The sequence below is a fragment of the Leucoraja erinacea genome, chromosome 8 (assembly GCF_028641065.1).
Source record: "Leucoraja erinacea ecotype New England chromosome 8, Leri_hhj_1, whole genome shotgun sequence".
Taxonomy (NCBI): Eukaryota; Metazoa; Chordata; class Chondrichthyes; order Rajiformes; family Rajidae; genus Leucoraja; species Leucoraja erinaceus.
In genome coordinates, this window is record NC_073384.1 from 60,125,067 (window position 1) to 60,146,233 (window position 21,167).

Consider the following 21,167-nt stretch of genomic DNA (forward strand, 5'->3'; position numbering starts at 1 on the left):
ATTGGCCCCGCCCTGATGTGTTTCACCTGTGTCTCGTTATCCCCTGCTAGTCTGTATTGAAGCCCTTTGTGTTTTAGTTCTCATTGCCAGTTCGTTGTGTATGCTACTTGGTATCACCTCGTTCCAGCTCTAGAAATCTTGTGACCTCGACCACTGCCTGTTTTTAGACCTCTGTTTTTGCCTGCTCCTAGATTGTACTGTTGCCTCTGTTTTGCTTACCTGTGTACTGACTTGGACCGATTAAACTCTGAAGATTGATCTGCCCTGTGTCTGAGCCTGCAATTGTGTCCTCCTCCTTGTTCAGTTCTGATAAGTGACCCCCCCCCCCCCCCCCCCACACAAAGTTCTGGTGTAACTCAGAGGGTTAGGTAGCATATCTGGAGAACATGGATAGATGATGTTTCGGATTTGAAACCTTCTTCAGGATGCAGCTACAATGCATTCAGTGGTAGAAGAACTATGGCAGACATAGTAGAATAGCATAGACAAGCTGGACATTAACAAAATTATTCCTAGTCTGGCCAGCTGTCAAATCTGGCAGTGATTTTGAAATGTCTCTTAAATTTAAAAAATATATATATATAATCTATTTTCAGATCTTCAGATACACTTAAGAATTAGGGCTGTGGGGTGGCACAGCGGTAGAGTTGCTGCCTTACCCGGGTTTAATTCTGAATATCGGTGCTGTCAGTGTGGAATTTTATGTTCTCCCCATGACCGCATGCTCCGCATTCCTCCCACACTCCAAAGACTTGCATGTTTGTAGGTTAAATTCTTTCGGTAAAGATGGTAAATCATCCCTTGTGTGTAGGATAGTGTACGGGGTTTGCTGGTTGGCACAAACTTGGTGTGCTGAAGGACGCATCTCTAAATTAAACTAATCTAAACAATTAAAAATAATTAAAATGTTTAAAAATGGTTTGAATTTTTTTAATTATAACTGCATATAAAAAACACTTAAAATACTGTAAAGTAATTAAATCATTACATTAACCAAAAATAATTAAGAAAAATAAATGTATTTTCACAGTTTGCCTTTCTCCCTGGTAACTCTTTAACTTCAGTGAAACCAATGGCCAATTTGCCTAATGGAGGCAAAACTGCTAGATGTTGGTTATGAAAAATAACCATATAACAATTACAGCATGGAGACCGGCCATCTCGGCCCTACAAGTCCGTGCCGAACAATTATTTTCCCTTAGTCCCACCTGCCTGCACTCATACCATAACCCTCCATTCCATTCTCATCCATATGCCTATCCAATTTATTTTTAAATGATACCAACGAACCTGCCTCCACCACTTCCACTGGAAACTCATTCCACACCGTCACCACTCTCTGAGTAAAGAAGTTCCCCCTCATGTTACCCCTAAACTTCTGTCCCTTAATTCTGAAGTCAGGTCCTCTTGTTTAAATCTTCCCTATTCTCAAATGGAAAAGCTTGTCCACATCAACTCTGTCTATCCCTCTCATCATTTTAAAGACCTCTATCAAGTCCCCCCTTAACCTTCTGCACTCCAGAGAATAATGACCTAACTTATTCAACCTTTCTCTGTAACTTAGTTGTTGAAACCCAGGCAACATTCTAGTAAATCTCCTCTGTACTCTCTCTATTTTGTTGACAAAATAGTGCACCTGGAAAGTTGAAATCATCTTTGACATATCACTTGATGCTTTCTTGAGGTTGTACTGAGTGAGGTACCCAAGCAGCATTAAGGGGCTGTCCCACTTGGGCGACCTAATTGGCGAGTTTAGAAGAGTTTAGGAGAGTTTGAAAAAAAATGTCATGTTAAAGACCTCCTTTGACCTCTTTCGACTATGTTGAAGACTAGCTTTGACTAGCTACGACTAACTTCGGGAAAATTGGACACCGAATAGTGGAGAGTGAAGACGACCTCCTTCGATCTCCTTCGACCTCCCTTCGACTATGATGAAGACTATCTACGACTACCTTCGACTACCTTTGGCTACCCTCGATTACCTATGACTAACATGCCGACCTACTACGACTAAACCTACGAGTAAAAAAAGTATCGATTTTATCCATGGGGACCTTTTTTACTCGCGGGCAAGGAGAGTTACAAAGACCTCCTACAACCTTGTGCCGACCATGCTACAAGTATCAGTCGAGGGCAAACTCGCCAGAACTCGCGGATTAGGTCGCCCAAGTGGGGCAGCCCCTTAAGTGAATGTAATGTACTTGGATTTTCAAAATGCTTTAAATAAGTTGCGACTTGATATGAGACAATATTTAGATTTATAAAATTCAACTGATGTATTAACATTGAGAAAGGCTTGGTTAACTGAGGAAAAAGAACAAATAGCGATTTGGCTTTACTGGTTGTTACTGGGGTGAGGTTATTCTGCAAGGATGATTATTTTAATTTATAATTTATAATTTATTTTTCAACAACCTACAAAAAAGTGCCTTACACTATTTTACACATGACACGATGCCTGAAGAGAAAGTAAATTGCAAATGAAATATTAAAACCTGCAAAGGTTGCAGAAGACTGAATGGGAAAATATAGATATACGAAAGGCATATAAAACGTAGACATATAAAAATCTTTATTACCATGGGAAAACAAAAACGACAGATTTTTTTTAACTCTGGAGATTAAGATATCTAGTCATTCAGGGAGATCTAAATCTGTGTACACAAATCACGGAAAGGTAACAGACAAATAAGCAATCACATGAATTAATTTTCTTGCAGATTGAATTGAAACATTAAAGAAAATATATTTTATTTGCGATTATGAAGTATAGGATACATTATTTTCATTTCAGGAAAACTAAAGTTGGGTTGGAGGGAATGAAAAAAATGATGATGTTGTCCAGAAGAAGACTTTGAATAAACTGGGCTTAAATATTAATGCAATGAGATAGTCTAAATGAAACATGAACAGGCTTGCTTGGAATATCACTTGGAAGGTATTTCCTTGGATTAGTTACTCATCATTCCTCCTGATTTCACCTATCTACAAACCAATATTTTACCCTTTAATAGGTTATCCCAACATTTTGTGTTTATTTTATTTTTGCCTCGTATGTGGAACATATTGATTGGATTCTCAAAATCTTCATATATTACAACCATGGGCAATTACTGTGGTAATGGTTTCTCAAAGTTTCACCTGAGTTCATTCGAAATTATTAACCCATGTCTGTTTTTACAGCTATTTCATAAACCATTCTATTCCAAATGTCTTTCTTTCTTGTAAAATTATATATTGCAGACATTTACTTTCTTCCTATGTAACATGAATATTCTTTGGGTTTCCATATTTTTCAGCTGCTGGTGCCTTTTGAGAAATTAGTCATACTGATTTGTGTCGCCTTCTGCATTTTTTTTGCATTATGTGATTTAATGTGAATTCAATGGAACCTCTGGTGCTTGCAGAAAAGTATGTCTGGATCTGAAGTGACTGGAAGCTTTCTATAATCTAATTGACTGAGAAAAGCTAAATTAAAAAATATAGATGGATTGCTAATAACATTGGTTAATTTACAATTCTTGGATTCAGTTGAATCTTTGCAATTATTATTTGTCATTACTTGTTTCAGCTGCATGAAACTACCGTGTGATACCCAGCCTGTATTTAGCCCTTCAAATGACAGCAAATCCAACACTTCTGTGCATGTTTTGTCAAAGGCTGATGTCTCCAATTTACTGGATGACAGATTGCATTGCCAGTGTCAATAGACTCTGCTGTTGAACTTTACATATAATCCATTGAAGGAGTTCCGTCTTACAGGGATACTCCAATATTAACATTGAATTTTAAGCATGGAACAGAAATCTACTTAAATAAAACTAGTGATCTGTAGTACCACTCTTGTCATAAACAAGCTTATGGAATGCTTGCTTTCATAGGTCGGGACATTGAGTATAAGAGTCAGGAGGTCATGATGCAGTTTAATAGGACTTTGGTAAAGCCACATTTGGAGTATTGTGTGCAGTTCTGGTGACCCCATTAGTGGAAGGATGTGAAGGCTTTAGAAAAGGTGCAGAGGAGGTTTATCAGAATGATGCCTGGATTATTCGCAGAGCCGAATGGCCTACTCCTGCATCTATTTTCTATGTTTCTATTAGTAGGTATTAGCTACATGGAGTGTAGACTCTCTAGAATGTCAGTGGAGGGGAGACCTGATAGATGAGTATAAAAATGACGAGAGGCATAGAATAGCGTAAACAGTCCGAACCTTTCTCCCAGGATGGAAGATCAAATACTAGAAAGAAAAGCTTTAACATGAAAGGAGCAAAGTTTAAAGGAGATATGTGGGGCAACATTTCTACATAGTGGGTGGTGTGTGCCCGGAATGCACTGCCAGGAGTAGTGGTTGAGTCAAACACGATAGTGGCGTTTAAAGGAGGCATGCAGGATCACGCAATGTGCTGTAACATGTATGATGTGGGACATGGTAGACCCCTTGGTGGTTCCTGGTGACCGCATCTGCAGCAAGTGAACGTTGATTGAGGAACTTTCAAGAGGGCTTGTATACAAAAACAGGGATGTAATGTTGAGGCTCTATTAGGCGCTGGTAAGACTGCATTTGGAATATTGTGAACAATTTTTGGCACCATATCTGAGGAAGGATGTTCTGCCTCTGGAGAGGGTCCATAGGAGGTTTTCAAGAATGATCCCGGGAATTAGTAGGTCAACCTATGATGAGCATTTGTCAGCACTGGGCTTCTACTCACTGGAGCTTAGAAGAATGAGGGGGGACCTATTTGAAACATACAGGATAGTGAAAGGCTTGGATAGAGTGGCTGTGGAGAGGATGTTTCCACTAGTGGGAGCGTCTAGGACTAGATGTCATAGCCTCAGAATTAAAGGATGTTCGTTTAGGAAGGAGATGAAGAGAAATTTATTTAGTCAGAGGGTGGTGAATCTGTGGAAGTTTTTGCCATAGAAGGCTGTGGATGCCAAGCCAGTGGATATTTTAAAAGCAGAGATAGATAGATGTGGGAGGGTGTGATTACAAGTTACAAGTGATGCAGGTAGGAGAATCCAAGTGGCAGTGTAAGAGGATCCTCAGCCCTTGAGCTTGTCTAGCAGGTCTGAAATTCTTGCTCCCTGTTGGATGAGTGTGGGGGCTGTAGGAAGGGTGAGCAACCTAACAAAGCCACTGTGGATCAAGGAGCCATTTAATAGGGGAGAGAGAAGAGACACATTGTTAACATTGGAGATAGTATAGTCAGGGGAATAGACACAACTCTCGGTCGCAAGGATCAAGTGCCCTGAAGGCTGTGTTGTCTGCCTGGTGCCTGGGTCCTTGTCTGACTTGTAGAGGGATTTGGAGTGGGAGGAGAAGGATCCAGTCATCATGGTCCATGTGGGTACCAATGACAAGAAAGAGGTTCTGCTGAGGGAATTTGAGCAGCCAGGGACTAAATAAAAAAGCAGAACCAAAAAAGTTACACTCCCTGGATTTTTACCTGAGCCACGAGCAAATTGGCATAGGGTTGAGAAGATTAAAGAATTGAACGCATGGGACATTGGCATCAGTATTGGGGAAAGAAGGAGCTTATTCTATGGGATGGATTCCACCTGAACCCTTCTGGGACCATGGGCCATGCGAACTGCATAACTAGGGCTAGTGATAAGGCTTTCAATTGCATATTTTGGGGGCTGGGGGTCAGCAAATTGTTAACGTAGTAATAGGACAGAAAGTTTAAAGAGATAAGAGTTTAATGTCAGGCAAATTGTGGACCAATTTGAGAAGTGGGATGGTAAATACTCAAGAGTCAAGAGTGTTTTATTGTCATATGTCCCAGATAGAACAATGAAATTCTTACTTGCTGCAGCACAACAGAATATGTAATCATAATACATAATATAACAAAAACTCTGGAAAAAAAAGAACAAACAATAACAGTGCAATAATAATAATAATAATAATAATAATGATGGTCTGAACCAAAGACTATTACTGAACCAAAGGTGGTACATTTGAATTATGTAATAATATACGGTTCAAGGTGGATGAGCTTATAGCTTGGTTAGAAATTGGTAAGTACAACGTCATGGGCATCACGGACACGTGGCAGAAACAGGATCAAAGCTGGGAGCTTAATATTCAAGGATACCGATCCTTTAGGACATGATGGTGGGCAGAAGGTGTGGGGTGACTCTGCTGGTAAGGAATGAAATTCAATCTTTAGCAAGGGATGACAAAGAATCAGAAGATGTGGAATCCTTGTGGGTAGAATTAGGAAATGCAAGGTTTACAATACCCTTGTTGGGAGTTATACTGTATACAGGGCTCCGAACAGTAGCCAGGATATAGGGTACAAATGACTTCAGGACATACAACAGACATGCAAGAAAGGCAATGTTACACTAGAGCTCTGAATGAGGTTGCAATAGAGAATGTGAAGGGTTTAGCAGTGATATTCCAAGAATAACTAGCCATAAGTGATGCCAGATGACTGGAAAAATAACAAATGTTATTCCATAGTTCAAGAACGGAGTGAGGCAAAATAAGTGAAACTACATGCCGGTTAGCCTGACTTTAGTGGTGGGTAAGATTTCAGGGTCTATTTTTAAGGATGAGATTACCGAGTATTTAGAAGCACATGAAAAAATATGCCTAAATGGTTTAGTGAAGGGGAGATCTTGTCTGACAAATCTGTTGAAATTCTTTGAGGATGTAAATAGCAGGAGAGACAAAGGAGAAGCAATGGATGTTGTTTACTTGGATTTTTAGAAAACCTTTGATAAGGTTCTGCACATGATGCTGTTCTGCACAAGACGACAGTCCCTGATATTAGAGGGAAGTTTCTAGCATGGATAGAAGATTGGCTGAAATGCAGCTGACAAAGAATTGGAATAAAGGGGACTTTCTCTGGTTGGCTGTCAATGACTAGTGATGTTCTGCAGGGGTCGGTGTTGGGTCTGCTACTTTTGATGTTGTATATTAATGATTTGAATAAAGGAATTGTGGCTTTGTGGCCAAGTTTGCAGATGAAACAAAGAAAGGTGGAGGGGCAGGTGGTGTAGACGAAGCAGGAAGTCTGCAGAAGGTCTTGGACAGGTTGGGAGAGTGGAGAAAGAAGTGGCAGATGGAAAACAGTGTTGAAAGGTGTGCAGCTATGCAGTTTGGTAGTAGGAATAAAGGCATAGGCTATTTTCTAAATGGGGAGACAGAAATCGGAGGTGCAAATGGACTTGAGAGTGCTGGGGCAGGATTCCCAAAAGGTTAATTTGCAAGTTGAATTAGTAGTAACAAAGGTAAATGCAATATTAACATTCATTTCTGGAAGAGTAACATATAAAAGAGGGTCCAGAGGTTTTGAGAATGATCCCAGGGAAGATTGGGTTGAAGTATGATGAGCGTTTGATGGTTCTGGACCTGTACTTGCTGGAGTTTATACAGTTGAGGGGGAATCATATTGAAACCTACCGAATAATGAAAAGCCTGGATAGTGGACATGGAGAAGATCTTCCCATTAATGTGAGAGTCTAGAACCAGAGGACACAGCCTCAGAGTAAAAGGGTGTACCTTTAGAAAGGAGATGAAGATCAAATTGTTTAGCCAGAGGGTGGTGAATTTGTGGAATTCATTGCCACACACGGCTGTTGAGGCCAGGTCTTTTGAGTATTTTTAAATTGGAGATTAGTAGGTTCTTGATTAGTAGGGTGTCAAAGGTTACGGGGAGAAGGCAGGAGAATGGAGTTGAGAAGGAAAGATAGATCAGCCATGATTGAATGATGGGTCGACGTAATGGGTCAAATTGCCTAATTCTGCTCTTGTAACTTATGAACATATATTAATATGCAGGGAAAGGAGGGATATGAATTATGTGCAGGCAGATAAGAGTTGGTCATGGCATCATGTTCACACAAACATTGTGGGCCAAAGGGCCTGTTCTTGTGCTGTACTGTTCTATATTTCATGTTTTATGTTCTCAATCCATTCATCCTTCATTTGATAATTTGTACAATTTATCTGTCAGTTTTTATTAACGTCAGTTTATTAATGTCAGTTTTTAAACCCAACACAGAAGTCATTATTGCAATCTTAACATTTACAAATGGATCAAACTTCCCACCATAAGTGAGTATATACACATAGCTGTCAAAGAAACAGATGCTTGTATTACGAGGATAGCAATATGGTGACAGAGATAAATTGATATTAGATCAGTAAAATGATAAAAACATATCTGAAAAAAGAATATCCATTTACAAAGACAACTGTTTAAAATACATGCACTAGGAAGAAAATCATCTGTTGGTCCATTAATTAATTCCTTATTTTCTCACAATTTTAGACAGATCATTACATTTTTTGCTCTTTCTGAACTCATTTGCATATCTAGCGTGGTGATTTGTGCAAAACCATTTTACAGGTTTTGTTTGCTGTAAAAATGTTAATTGTCACTTTTTCCTCTCAGTTTTGACTTGTTCCTTTTTACACATAGTCATAGCAGCTTGTTGGGTGGAAAAAAATCCAGTCTTTTGATGTCAACCTTTCCTTTTACTTCAATTCTGTTTCTTACTGTTACAGTTTATTCTTTTCTTTAAGGTCAACCGAAGATTTACATAATCTCAAAGGTAGGCACAAAATGTTAGAGTAAATCAGTGGGTCAGGCAGCATCTCTGGAGAAAAAAAAAATAGGTGACGTTTCGGATCGAGTCCTTCCTTCAAACTGTTTTGAACAGGTTCTGACTGTTACCTAATCTCCATTGTTCAACCAAGATTTAACCCTGTTTTAGATTATCTTGATCAAAAATAATTCATTTTCCAGGTGTCAATGGCAATGCGCTTCTCGCCTAGTGTTGAGAATGTGGTGCTGTGTTGCCTCTTTGGATTGCTGTCCTGGTGAAAATGCCCCCACACTGCCAGGGCAATGGTGAAAGCAGATACAATGAGGGCGTTCAAGATGTTTTAGATAGGCAAATAGATGTAGCATAGGGGATGGAAGGATATGTATCACATGCAGGCTGATGAGATTGGTTTATCTTGGCATCATGTTCAGAACAAACATTGTGAGCTGATGGGCCAGTTTCTGTGATGTACTTTTCTATCTTCTATGTTCAGTGTTGCTGGGGAGGGTGTTCCAGGAGTTAGACTTTGTGGAGATGAAGTTACAAGGTCATATTTTTTAAATTAGAAAAGTGTGTAACTGGGAGGGGAACATGCAGGTGGTGGAAATCCCATGCACCCAAACCTCATGTCCTTCTTGTGGTTACTGGTTTGAAAGTCCTGCACCCATGTGTAGATGGTACACCCTGCAGTGCACTGCTGATAGCAGATATGAATGTTTAGTGTACTACATGGACTGCTTATCAAGCAGATAGCATTTTACTGGATGATGTTGAGCTTCTTAACTGTTATTGGAGCTGCACTCACCCAAGCAAGTGGAGAGACAGTTCTTCACAGATGGTGAGAAAGCTTTAGGATGCGTGAAGAATAATCACTGTCTACAGAATACCTGATCTTTGACCTGATCAGACAATCACAATATTTATTGTGATCACAATATTCACCGAGGTATTCTTGAGAACAAAGAAGGGAACAGATTGAACTTTTTTGTCACCTTCCATCACATTGGGGAATGTGGAGGAGTCACTGTGGTGGATGTTTATGTTAAAATGTATTTTGTGTGTTCTGTTACTTTTTATTTGTATAACTGACTTGGCAACCAAAATTCCTCGTATGTTGCAAAACATACTTGGCTAATAAAGTATTATTGTATTGTATTTTATAAAGCTGGTCCAGTGGAGTTTCTAACTGATGATAATACCGGGATGGTGCTGGTGGGGTCCTCAATAATAGTAATGTAATTGTATTTACATCCTTTGAGTAGAAATTTGAAGCATTCCCACACCATTTCCACCTGTTCTCTAAAGAGAATGTTGTGTTCTCCACTGCATGTTCCTCTGGTCCCTCAGAGTTTTAAAGAGTATCTTCAAGGACCATTATTTCCTTCAATTCATAAAGACAAACATTCATGAGTTTGTTTTGTTTGTGATTTACCGAACTACCTAGCTAGATCACGAAGAATGAAAGCTTTCCTCTGGCCTTTTCGAACTCTATTGCCTGCTAAATCTTTGACTTCAGCCTGCATTCTGGTCGTAGATTCAGTGAGTCATACAGCATGACAACAGGCCCATCGGCCCAGCGCACCCATTTTTAAAATGTATTTATTTATTTTATTTATTGTCATTCGATAAAAACATGCTTCCACATGAATCATGAACGCAATTTGTACTCGGGTCCGAGCAGCGTAATAGTGCAGTAAGACATCAATAAATTATTATTATTTTTTATTAATTTTTTTTTTTTTAATTAGAAGTACGGTAAGTTACAATACTACACAACACATATGTCTTAATACATTTTTTGTACCGCTTCATTTTTTGCGCTTTAAGAAAAAGATAGAAGTAAAGAAAGTGCGCAAGAATCGTGAAGGTGCAAGAGAGTGTTGAGAAAAGAAAGCCCCTTAGAAAAGAAGTTAGAGAAGGAAGTAAAGAAAGAAAGTAGACCTTAGAAAAGAAGGAAAAAGAAAGGAGAAACAATCGCTCTATTATAACATTAAACTCTGCAGAAAGGGGACTACCAACCAAGTTTGTTTTTGTTGTTTTGTTTTTTTTTACCCCCCGTTGCCAGATCCTGGTACATTCTATTTATTTATTTATTTTTTAAATTACTATTGCACCTTATGCTTGTAATAGTTCCAAAAACGTAGACCACGTCTTTTGGAAGTGGTCTGGTTTGCCTGCTAAGAGGAATCTAATCTCTTCCAGATGTAGTGTTTCAAACATAATTGATATCCACATTTTTATTGTTGGTGTCGGCGCATTTTTCTAGAATTTAAGTATGAGCTTTTTTCCCATTATTAGCCCGTAATTGAGTAAATTCTTCTGAAACACGTTTAGTTCAAGGTTACCTTCCGATATTCCAAAAATGATCCATTCTGGTTTTGGTACCAGTTTTATTTTAATTAATTTTGTAAAGATGTCAAATATTTCATTCCAGAATTTTTGGATTTTTGTACAAAAAACAAAAGAATGCGCTATGGTAGCTTCTTGACACAGACATTTATCACAGATGGGTGAGACATTAGGGAAGAATTTATTTATTTTAGTTTTTGAATAATATAGTCTATGTAATGTTTTGAATTGGATGAGAGTATGTCGTATAAATTCTAACATATAAAAACCTTCCACAATAAAATCTAAATAATAATGAACCTATGAATAAATAGTAAAAAAGTAAAAAAGACAGCAGCATAATAATGTCCATAGCAGCAGCAGTGGCAGCAGACAGTTCACTGAGGTAGTGAGGGTTCAGTCAGTGAGGTAGGGTGTTTAAAAGTCTCATGCTGACCAAGCCAGGTAACTGTTAGATATGTCTGAGCCTGCCTGACCAATACATCCTGCAACTACATCATGGGATTGTAGAAAGATGACAGCATGGAAAGAGACCAACATGTCAACATCAGTTCTCCCCTCAAGTAACCCTCTAGTTCGATCCACTGAACCCCTTCTTTGTTGTCTTGTAATATTTTCTTCACTATACATTTATGCAAATATTGGGTGCAGGGTATTGCAGAGTATTCCTGCAGGCCACAATACCCCCTGCTTCCACCACATCTGCAGGAAGTACATTCCATATTCCTAACACATAGTGCATGCCAATGCATTCTCTCATGCCATATTTACTTCTCTTCCCTCACAATTTGTTACCTATGAACTCAAGTTAGATATTGTCATGGATAATGAGGTACACATAAAAATGAGCTACATTTGCTAACAAACACTACACAGCTTTCAATGACAGCTCTTCTTTGCATCAAGCTCCCTGTATTACTTATCACCCTTGCAAATGGTTCATTGACTTTATAATCAGCAGCTAACTAACTACTGAATCAATGAGTTTCCTTTAAAGAACTTTCACAACATCTAACGTGAATACTCACGCTATTGGAGGGGCAAATCCACGTATCCACTGCAATGGGTTTCCTGTCAACAGTGAAATGTTCCTGTGTGAGGGCTGATCATTCATCAATCAGTGTGATTTGCTGCCATTCCTGTTGTACGAGAACTTAACGTTATCAAATAAAACGTGGTTGCAATAGAACTGACTAAAGGGCCTGTCCCACTTGGGCGTCATTTGCGCCTCATTTACGCATCATGTAGAAAATTGGTCGACGTGTCGTGACGCGTGGGGGGCATGTGGGTGACGCGCGTATAGCGCATGGTGAGGCGTGGAATCGCATATAGTGGCACGCAATATTGTGCGGCGCTCTAGGATTTCGTAGTGTATCGAAATCCTCACGCGACACCTCCCTGACGTATCGTGTACGCACACTGACGCATTGGCTACGCACGCTGACGCATTGGCTACGCACGCTGTTTCGCGTGGTGATGCATGGTTACGTCACCATGCGTCAACCTCCGTAAACATGCAACGCCACTCGCCGCCCATACGCAGTCGGCCCGCCTTTTACACGTCATGTAACTTCTAACCACGTCCACACAGACCTCTTCCTGGGTTTCTTGCTAGCCTTTCTTGTTGTACACCTGCCTGGCTGATCTGTAAGTATGAGGGCTGCTGCTAACAGACGTCTCTGTTGCTGCTGTAGCAATAAAATCTGTAGTTCTTCCATGATGGTCATGATGCAGAATAGGAAAGCAGGGCAGTCTAATGACATCACGCGCACCAGACGGCTGTGCTGATGCATGATAGTATAGGAGCAGGGAGATTCTACTGCAGTTGTACAGGGTCTTGGTGAGAACACACTTGGAGTATTGCGTACAGTTTCGGTCTCCTAATCTGAGGAAGGACATTCTTGCCATAGAGGGAGTACAGAGAAGGCTCACCAGACTGATTCCTGGGATGTCAGGACTTTCACATGAAGAAAGACTGGATAGACTCGGCTTGTACTTGCTAGAATTTAGAAGATTGAAGGCGGATCTTATAGAAACTTACAAAATTCTTAAGTGGTTGGACAGGCTAGATGCAGGAAGATTGTTCCTGAGGTTGGGGAAGTCCAGAACAAGATCACAGTTTAAGGATAAGGGGGAAATCTTTTAAGACCGAGATGAGAAAACATTTTTCACACAGAGTGGTGAATCTCTGGAATTCTCTGCCACAGAAGGTAGTTGAGGCCAGTTCATTGGTTATATTTAAGAGGGAGTTAGATGTGGCCCTTGTGGCTGAAGGGATCAGGGGGTATGGAGAGAAGGCAGGTACAGGATACTGAGTTGGATGATCAGCCATGATCATATTGAATGGCGGTGCAGGCTCGAAGGGCCGAATGGCCTACTCCTGCACCTGTTTTGTATGTTTCTATGTTTCTATGATGACGCGTGATTTGCGCGCGACAGTCGTGCAACCATCGCGCGTCAGTTACTACCGGACTGTCGCGTAAATGACGTGCAAATGACGCCCAGGTGAGACAGGCCCTTTACTTTGTTTCAAATTGGCCAAGGCCTGGCTGAAATTTTAACTTTCTAATGTGAGACTATAGGGCAGGATTCAGGTACAAGTATGAGGCACAAAGGTTGGTGGTGGAGGCAGACACAATAGTGGCATTTAAGAGGCGTTCAATAGGCACATGGATATGCAGGGAACGGATGGGTATAAATTATCTGCCAGCAGAGGAGATAAGTTTTGCTTGCCATTTTGTTCAGTACGGGCATTGTGAGATGAAGGGCCTGTTCCTGTGCTGCACTATTCTATGTTCCTTGGTCTTAGATTCACCATACAAATTGTGCCCTGTCTAAGCCTTTTGCACTAAAGATATCCCAGTAATTATTGGTGGATAAAGTCACCCACCGTAACAACCCTGTTGCTTTTACTTCTTTCCCTAATCTGTCTCCATATCTGTTCCTCTATCTCCTGTTGGCTATTGGGAGGCCTATACTATAATGTCAGTTCAGTGACACAAAGGTATCAGCTAGATCAGATGTAATGTGGCCTTTCCTATATCCAGACTTCTTCAGCTGGTTTGTTTTCAAAACACATCCAAAAGTATAAGCCAACACAAAGCGTTCTCTGCAAGGCTGAACAGTGCAGTCAGTTAAATTGTTCTTGAGTACCTTGGGAATAGACATCAATAACCATTTCACTATTTCTGGTTAGAAGACAAATCCACAGGCATTTAAAAAAACAAAGCAAAGACATTTGAAATCAATGTAACACCAAACCTTACTGACATAATGTATGTGTGGCTACCACATTGTACACAGGTAAAATCTAAATGGGCATAATTACAAAGCTGAAGCATAAGGCTAGACCAGACCACGTATAACTGGGATGGCTGAGGGTTTTCTGTTGTCTTTATTAGCTGTACAGCTTTATGATAGTTTTATGTAAGTTTGGATGAGATCTATTCCATCTACTGCTAATCTAAAGATGTCATAAAGGTGTAATTGATGGCGCATTCAGAATTAAAAAGCTTGTTGAGAGGGGCTGCTCCTGCACAGAAACAGGATTTCTACTTTCCACTTTCTCTCTTCCTTTTTATTTTTTATAGAACGTACCTCTACCATCTATTTTCTCCACTTTTTCCCCTTTCTATTGTTTTCTTTTTCTTGTCCTGCTTACTTCAATAAACAAAACTCATTTGAAAGCCTGCTCGTGATTCTGATGAAGGCTAATAGATATGAATGTTGCAAACAGCATAATAAGAAGGACAGGATATTATTTATCCAATTTTTGCTAAACAAGACATTGCTTTCCTTCAGTTGATATTTTTATCCTTCTGGCTATCACACATATTTCCGTTTGAGCTTAACACTGGTAATTTACATCAGTATCTATCTTGCCTTTTTAATCTCCGCTTTGTTGATGTGTTGAAAAACAAGGCAATCAATGCTTCTGCATGTCTTTCACTTTATAATTTGCAAATTCACTTTTCTCCTGAATTTGTTTCCCAAAGTGCAATACATTCATTTGCTACATCAGACCAGTAAACAAGTTGAGCTGTTTTTATAAATCTTTTTGGTTCCATTGAATCTATAGTTCCCCGAGCTTGATACAATTTTAATTTGCACTGGTGGAGGTGCTGCTTTTTAGTGTCAGAGTTCCGGCTTCAATCCTGACTTTGGGTCAACATTCCTGATGTTGGGCGCTGAATTTGTGGAGTTTGCACATTTTCTCTACAACCATGTAGATCTCCTGTTCCATCCCAACGACATATAGGTTTGTAGATTACAACCCAGTGTTATGAATATTGATTTCTCTAACTTCAGGCAACCCCTGCATTCCCTCTCTCTCCATTCTTCCCCCACCCAAGTCATTCCAGCTTCAGTCATCTTGTTGAGTCTCATTGTATGTACTCGTTTTCAGCTAATACACAGTTAACATTGGCCTGTTTCCTTTATCATTGTTACTTTTTTGCATATCTTTCATTCATTTGTTCTATATCTCTCTACATCACTGTTTATATCTCTCATTTCCCTTTCCCCTGACTCGCAGTCTGAAAAAGGGTCTTGACCTGAAACTTCACCTATTCTTTGTCTCCAGGGATGCTGACTGACCTGCTGAGTTAATCCAGCTTTTTGTGTCTATCTTAGGTTTGTAGATTAATTGGCCTCTGTAAATTGCCCCTGTTGTGCAGGGAATGGATGCGAATGCGGGATAACGTGGAAGTTGTGTGAATGGGTAATTAATAGTCAGAATAGATTTGGTGGGCCAAAGGGCCTGTTTCCCTGCTATATATTTCAATCAATCAATCAATTCAAAGTTTTGGGTATTTCCCAGAGATACATGGAAAAGCTTTATTTTATGAGCTGTCCAGGAAAATAATTTCCAAACGCTCAACACACATACATGAGTACAAGTTGTAGTGCAAAAAGAGAAAAGGAACAGAGTGCAGACTATAGTGTTACAGCTACAGATTTATAATAGAGAGCAAAATGAGTGGAATGATTGGAATGCATACAAATGCATACATCATTCTCTGGTGCCATATTGCTAATCAGGAAGTGCGGTATTACAGGTTTCCAAGATATTTGGATCCTCTCCTTGTCAGAGGGAGGCAAACTTAACCTGGGTATAGTGTGCTAGATCAATTTCACCATACCATACCTGCCAATTTGAGATCATCTCTGCAGATACACAAATGATGTGATTTGGGCAAGAACTATCCCTTCTAAAACCATGTTGATTGTCAGTTACTTTCAGAGGTGAAAGGGGGAAATCAGGTTTCATAAAGTTATTTTGTGAAATGTCAAATGACTACAAATAAGGAGGTTTTCGTTCCTCAGGCAACATTTTTAATATACTGTTCAACGTTAATGTATATTTGGGGAATGTGGTAATTTGTTATAGGTGAAATCAATTTTCAAGATGGTTGCAAGTTTCGGAAAGACAAACTATCTGAGATTGCTCACATTTCTTAGGACAGAGATGAGGAAAAATGTTTTCACCCAGAGTTGTGAATCTGTGGAATTATCTGCCACAGAAGGCAGCGGAGGCCAATTCACTGGATGATTTTCAAGAGAGAGTAAAGGGGCTGTTGCACCTATTTGACGAGTTTAGAAGTGTTTGTAAAAAATGACATGTTGAAGACCCCTTCGACTATGTAGAAGACCTCCTTCGACCTCCTTCGACCTCCTTCGACTATGTTGAAGACCAGCTTTGACTAGCTACGACTAACTTCAGGAAAATTGGACACCGAATAGTGGAGAGTGAAGACGACCTCCTTCGATCTCCTTCAACCTCTCTTCGACTATGATGAAGACTATCTATGATTACCTTCGACTACCCTCGATTACCTACAACTAACATAACATGATAAGGTTGAGGTGGTAATGGAGTGGGTGAGGTGGCCTGTTGGTGGTGGTGAGCTGTGAATCAGACATGTAAATTTAAGGAAATTGGGAAATATTGGAAAAGCTCACATCTACTCGAAACATTTTAGAAGTGGACTAAACATGCTTCTAACACTTTTCTGGTCATTATCAGATTTGTTGTTGTTTATATGGCTTGTAGTTAGCTAATTGTTTGCCATATTGCCAACATTGGAACAGTGACCACACTGGAAAAATACTTAATCGGCTGTGAAACACTTTGCAAGTATCCAGAGGTTTTGATTTTATAATCTCCTTGAATTGTGGATCTCCTCTGTGTTCACCAGAGTGGCACAGTGGCACAGTGGTAGAGCTGCTGCCTCACAGCGCCAGAGACCAGGTTCAATCCTGACTATGTGTGCTGTCTGTGTGAAGTTTGTACGTTCTACCTGTAATTCAGTTTCCATAATTAATAACAATATCCAGCCTGCAGACTTTATTATTGATTTGCTCCATTGTCTTGCAAGGTATTTATCGTCTGAAGCCAATCAATCAGTTCAATAGATCCATACCAATATTTAACCACCACACAAGCTTCCTGCCTCCTTTGCATGAATAGATCAATATATTCTTCCTCTCTCATGAACTGACCTATCTTCCACTTGAAACAAACTATGTTCAGCTGATCTTTGGGGTAGTAAATTTATCACACTTTAACCACTTCCTGGGCAAAGAAACTCCTGATTCTAATTTTTATGTTTTTATTTTTTTAAATGTTTATATTTCTTAAACAAAAAATTAAATTAAACAGAAACTCCTGATTCTATAGTGAATGTTTTAATATCTAATTTCTATTCATGGAACCAAGTTCTGGTTTCATCTTTGTCTATGCTATTAAAACATTATTATTTTAAACAACAGCATTATGTCATCCCACAACTGTCACTTAGATACAAGAGCCCAACCTCTTTTATCTTTATTGATAGATTATGTTTCTTATTTCAAATCTTATTCCAGCAAATCCCTTTTGCACCTTCACCTGTGCCTCTGTGTTCTCTGTATAAATAGAGACCTGAAATGATTGCAGTACTTGTCAGACTTTCAATTTTGTCACTCTAGGAATGAATCTCAGTGCTTTGATTCTTATGGACTAATTATATTTGCCGTTACTCCTGGTGATTCATGCACCTCATTTTTTTTCTCAAGCCTAGTTAGATATTATTCAAGGAGTATGTGATCTTTGTATTCTATTTGCTAAAATATAGCACCTCACACTTATCAGCCACTGCTCAGTTGGTTTATTCTTACCTCTGATTCAGACCATTCACTGTGGATGCCTTACCACCAAAAGCATGGCTGATACTCAAGTGCAGAAGTTGAAAGAGTGTCATGTTGTCAGAGATAATGTCTTTCAAAAAGAAGTTAAGCCGAGAATTTGTCTTCTCTCTCTCTGCCACTTTGTAAAAGACCAGTGGGCCAATTTCAAGTGTACATGCTAATAGTTCACCATCATTTAGCATCAGAACAGATTGCAATTAAACTTTGTCCATAGTAAAAATGTAACATTAGAGTTATGGCTGTAGTGTCTGCTTCAATAGAATTCCATTTTAGAAGTGGACTAAACATGCATGGGTCTAGCACATGTGTTCAAGGATGAGCTTCTAACACTTTTCTGGTCATTATCAGATTTGTTGTTGTTTATATGGCTTGTAGTTAGCTAATTGTTTGCCATATTGCCAACATTGGAACAGTGACCACACTGAAAAAATACTTAATCGGCTGTGAAACACTTTGCAAGTATCCAGAGGTTTTGATTTTATAATCTCCTTGAATTGTGGATCTCCTCTGTGTTCACCAGAGTGGCACAGTGGCACAGTGGTAGAGCTGCTGCCTCACAGCGCCAGAGACCAGGTTCAATCCTGACTATGTGTGCTGTCTGTGTGAAGTTTGTACGTTCTACCTGTGACCTTAGCATAGACACTGGTCTTTTACAAAGTGGCAGAGAGAGAGAAGAAAAAGCCTCGGCTTAACTGCTTTTTGAAAGACATTATCTCTGACAACATGACACGTGTTCAACTTGTGTACTTGAGTATCAGCTATGCTTTTAGTGCTAAGGCATCCACAGTGAATGGTCATCTGAGCAGTGGCTGATAAGTGTGAAATGCTATATTGTGCTCCGGTTTCCTCCCATATTCCAAAGATGTGTAGGTTTATAGGTTAATTGGCTTCTCTAAATTGATCCTCCTATGTAGTTATTGTGATACAGCTTGCAAAAGTGGGATGGCATTGAACTAGTGTACGGGTCAATGGCCGGCATGGTCTCAGTGGGACGATAGGCCCATTTCCACGTTGTATCTCTAAACTAAACTCAACTAAACTAAACTATTCCTTTTATGTTGCCTTTCCCAACTTTGAAATTGCATTTTCCACTAGTTAATATAAAAATGAACAACATTAAACTAAATTAAACATCACGCACCAGCTATTGCTTAAATGATAGACTGTCTTTCACCTCTTCATTCTGTTATCAGATATGTGATAATAATTTGGAATTTTGTGCATTTTGCAACTGGTGGAAGAAAGATGTTACAACATGATTAACAAATTGAGGCATTAAATAGTCTTGTTTTCTAGTTGCATAAATCAGCATAATAAAACATTAATGATATGTGGCACGCAGAATAAAAAATATTTATCAGTTTATCTCCCTTGGCGAAACAGTAGAAAAATAAGGGCCACGTGTACTTGTGGAGTCACAGTTCATGGATAAGGTTCGTCAAAGTAATTCAATTTTGATTTGCCTTGATAATTCTGTTGTTTTTTTTAAATCATTCTTAAATGGAAAAGCTTATAGCAGCTTGAAAGTCAAAAGATGTGTCCACAAACAAAAATGTGAATATAACATGGATATAAAATAAAATTGTGTACAGTAAGCTGGCATAGCCATGTTCTTGTGACTAATGTTGGCATTTCTATGCTATCTTTTCAGATATTTATAACTTTAGCTGTGCCTGTGCTGATTATGCCCATCTTTCAAGGACTAGACAGCTTCTAAAGGATTATGAGGTAATTCTTATAAGGATTATGTGATGTTCTGCAGATTTGGAAACAGCAAGATGACCTTGTAAATTGCCCTTTCTAAGCCTTGCAAAATATACTTTTGACGCATGTTGCATTCTCACATATTTTGTTCCTTAGCATAATTAAATGTTTATTTTAAGGAAGTTTATTTGATATGCTTTGTGTACCAAATCAGTCTTAGACTCACACTGTGCAGGTGGAAAATTACATTGCTAATTAATTAATTGTTTTCATTTTAAATTCTTTTTATGTTTTGCTCAAAATCCACTTCCTTAAAAATGCATGAATAAGATAATACCAGTATTTCTTCTCCTTGTTGCCATGACTATATGATAATTAGTTCAGAATGTTCACAGCTTCTGCATCTGTGGAAAAATATTTCATCCAAATGTCATAAAATAATGATCATATCTATATACTCTAAGAGCAAAATTTGATAGTTAGAAAGCCTATAAGACCATGATATAAGGTGTAGATAAATATCTTCATTTTCAGTTAACTTTATTTAAAAGTTAACTCTGAAAATACGGAAGAATATTCAGCCATGACCTCAAACATTAATAAGGTACTTCAACAAAACAATGCTATCCAAAATAATGTCAAAGTTAATATTATTTCCATGTATAGTCATTATATCATAACTCTGAAGAGGTTCAGGTGTTGTATCAACACTCAGTTTAATATTTAAACGATACAGCTCAACAATTAGTACAAAAGAGCAAGGTGTGTGTTAACGTGTTGACTTTGATGTGAAGACTAGCTCCGCCGTCTGCTGCACCCCGCCAGCTGTTCGCCCAGGTTGGCGTTGATTGGTCGGCCCAGATCACGCCAGGTCCACGCGAGTGCACGAGTTCGACAAACGATGGTTCAAGACTAAAGTGGCTCGTCCCGCCACAACTCTTCAGTTGAGTTCTGTTCATCTAGGGTGGAGTTTACATTGAGGACCAGTTCAATTTGGGTGTAGGTGGTGTTTGGGAATTAAAACAGGGATGTAGTAGCAATGTTACAAAATTTTGAGATTTAAAAAATCAAGTCTGCAATTTATCCCATCAGATAAAGCATAACAATAAGTTTAATTTGACACCAAATTCACTTTCATATCTCAAGTATTAAAAAGTTATGACCATTTTCATACTCGGAAATTAGCATCTTGTTCCCTATTGATTTTCAATGGACATTACAAAAAAGCTGTGATCTTGGATAATCAACAGGCCATTTCTTAAGGAAAGATTAACATTTTTAAATAGCCTAAGTGTCCAAAGATTATTCACAAATAATTCACAATATAACATGATTTTTATATCTAATTTACATTAATTTATAGG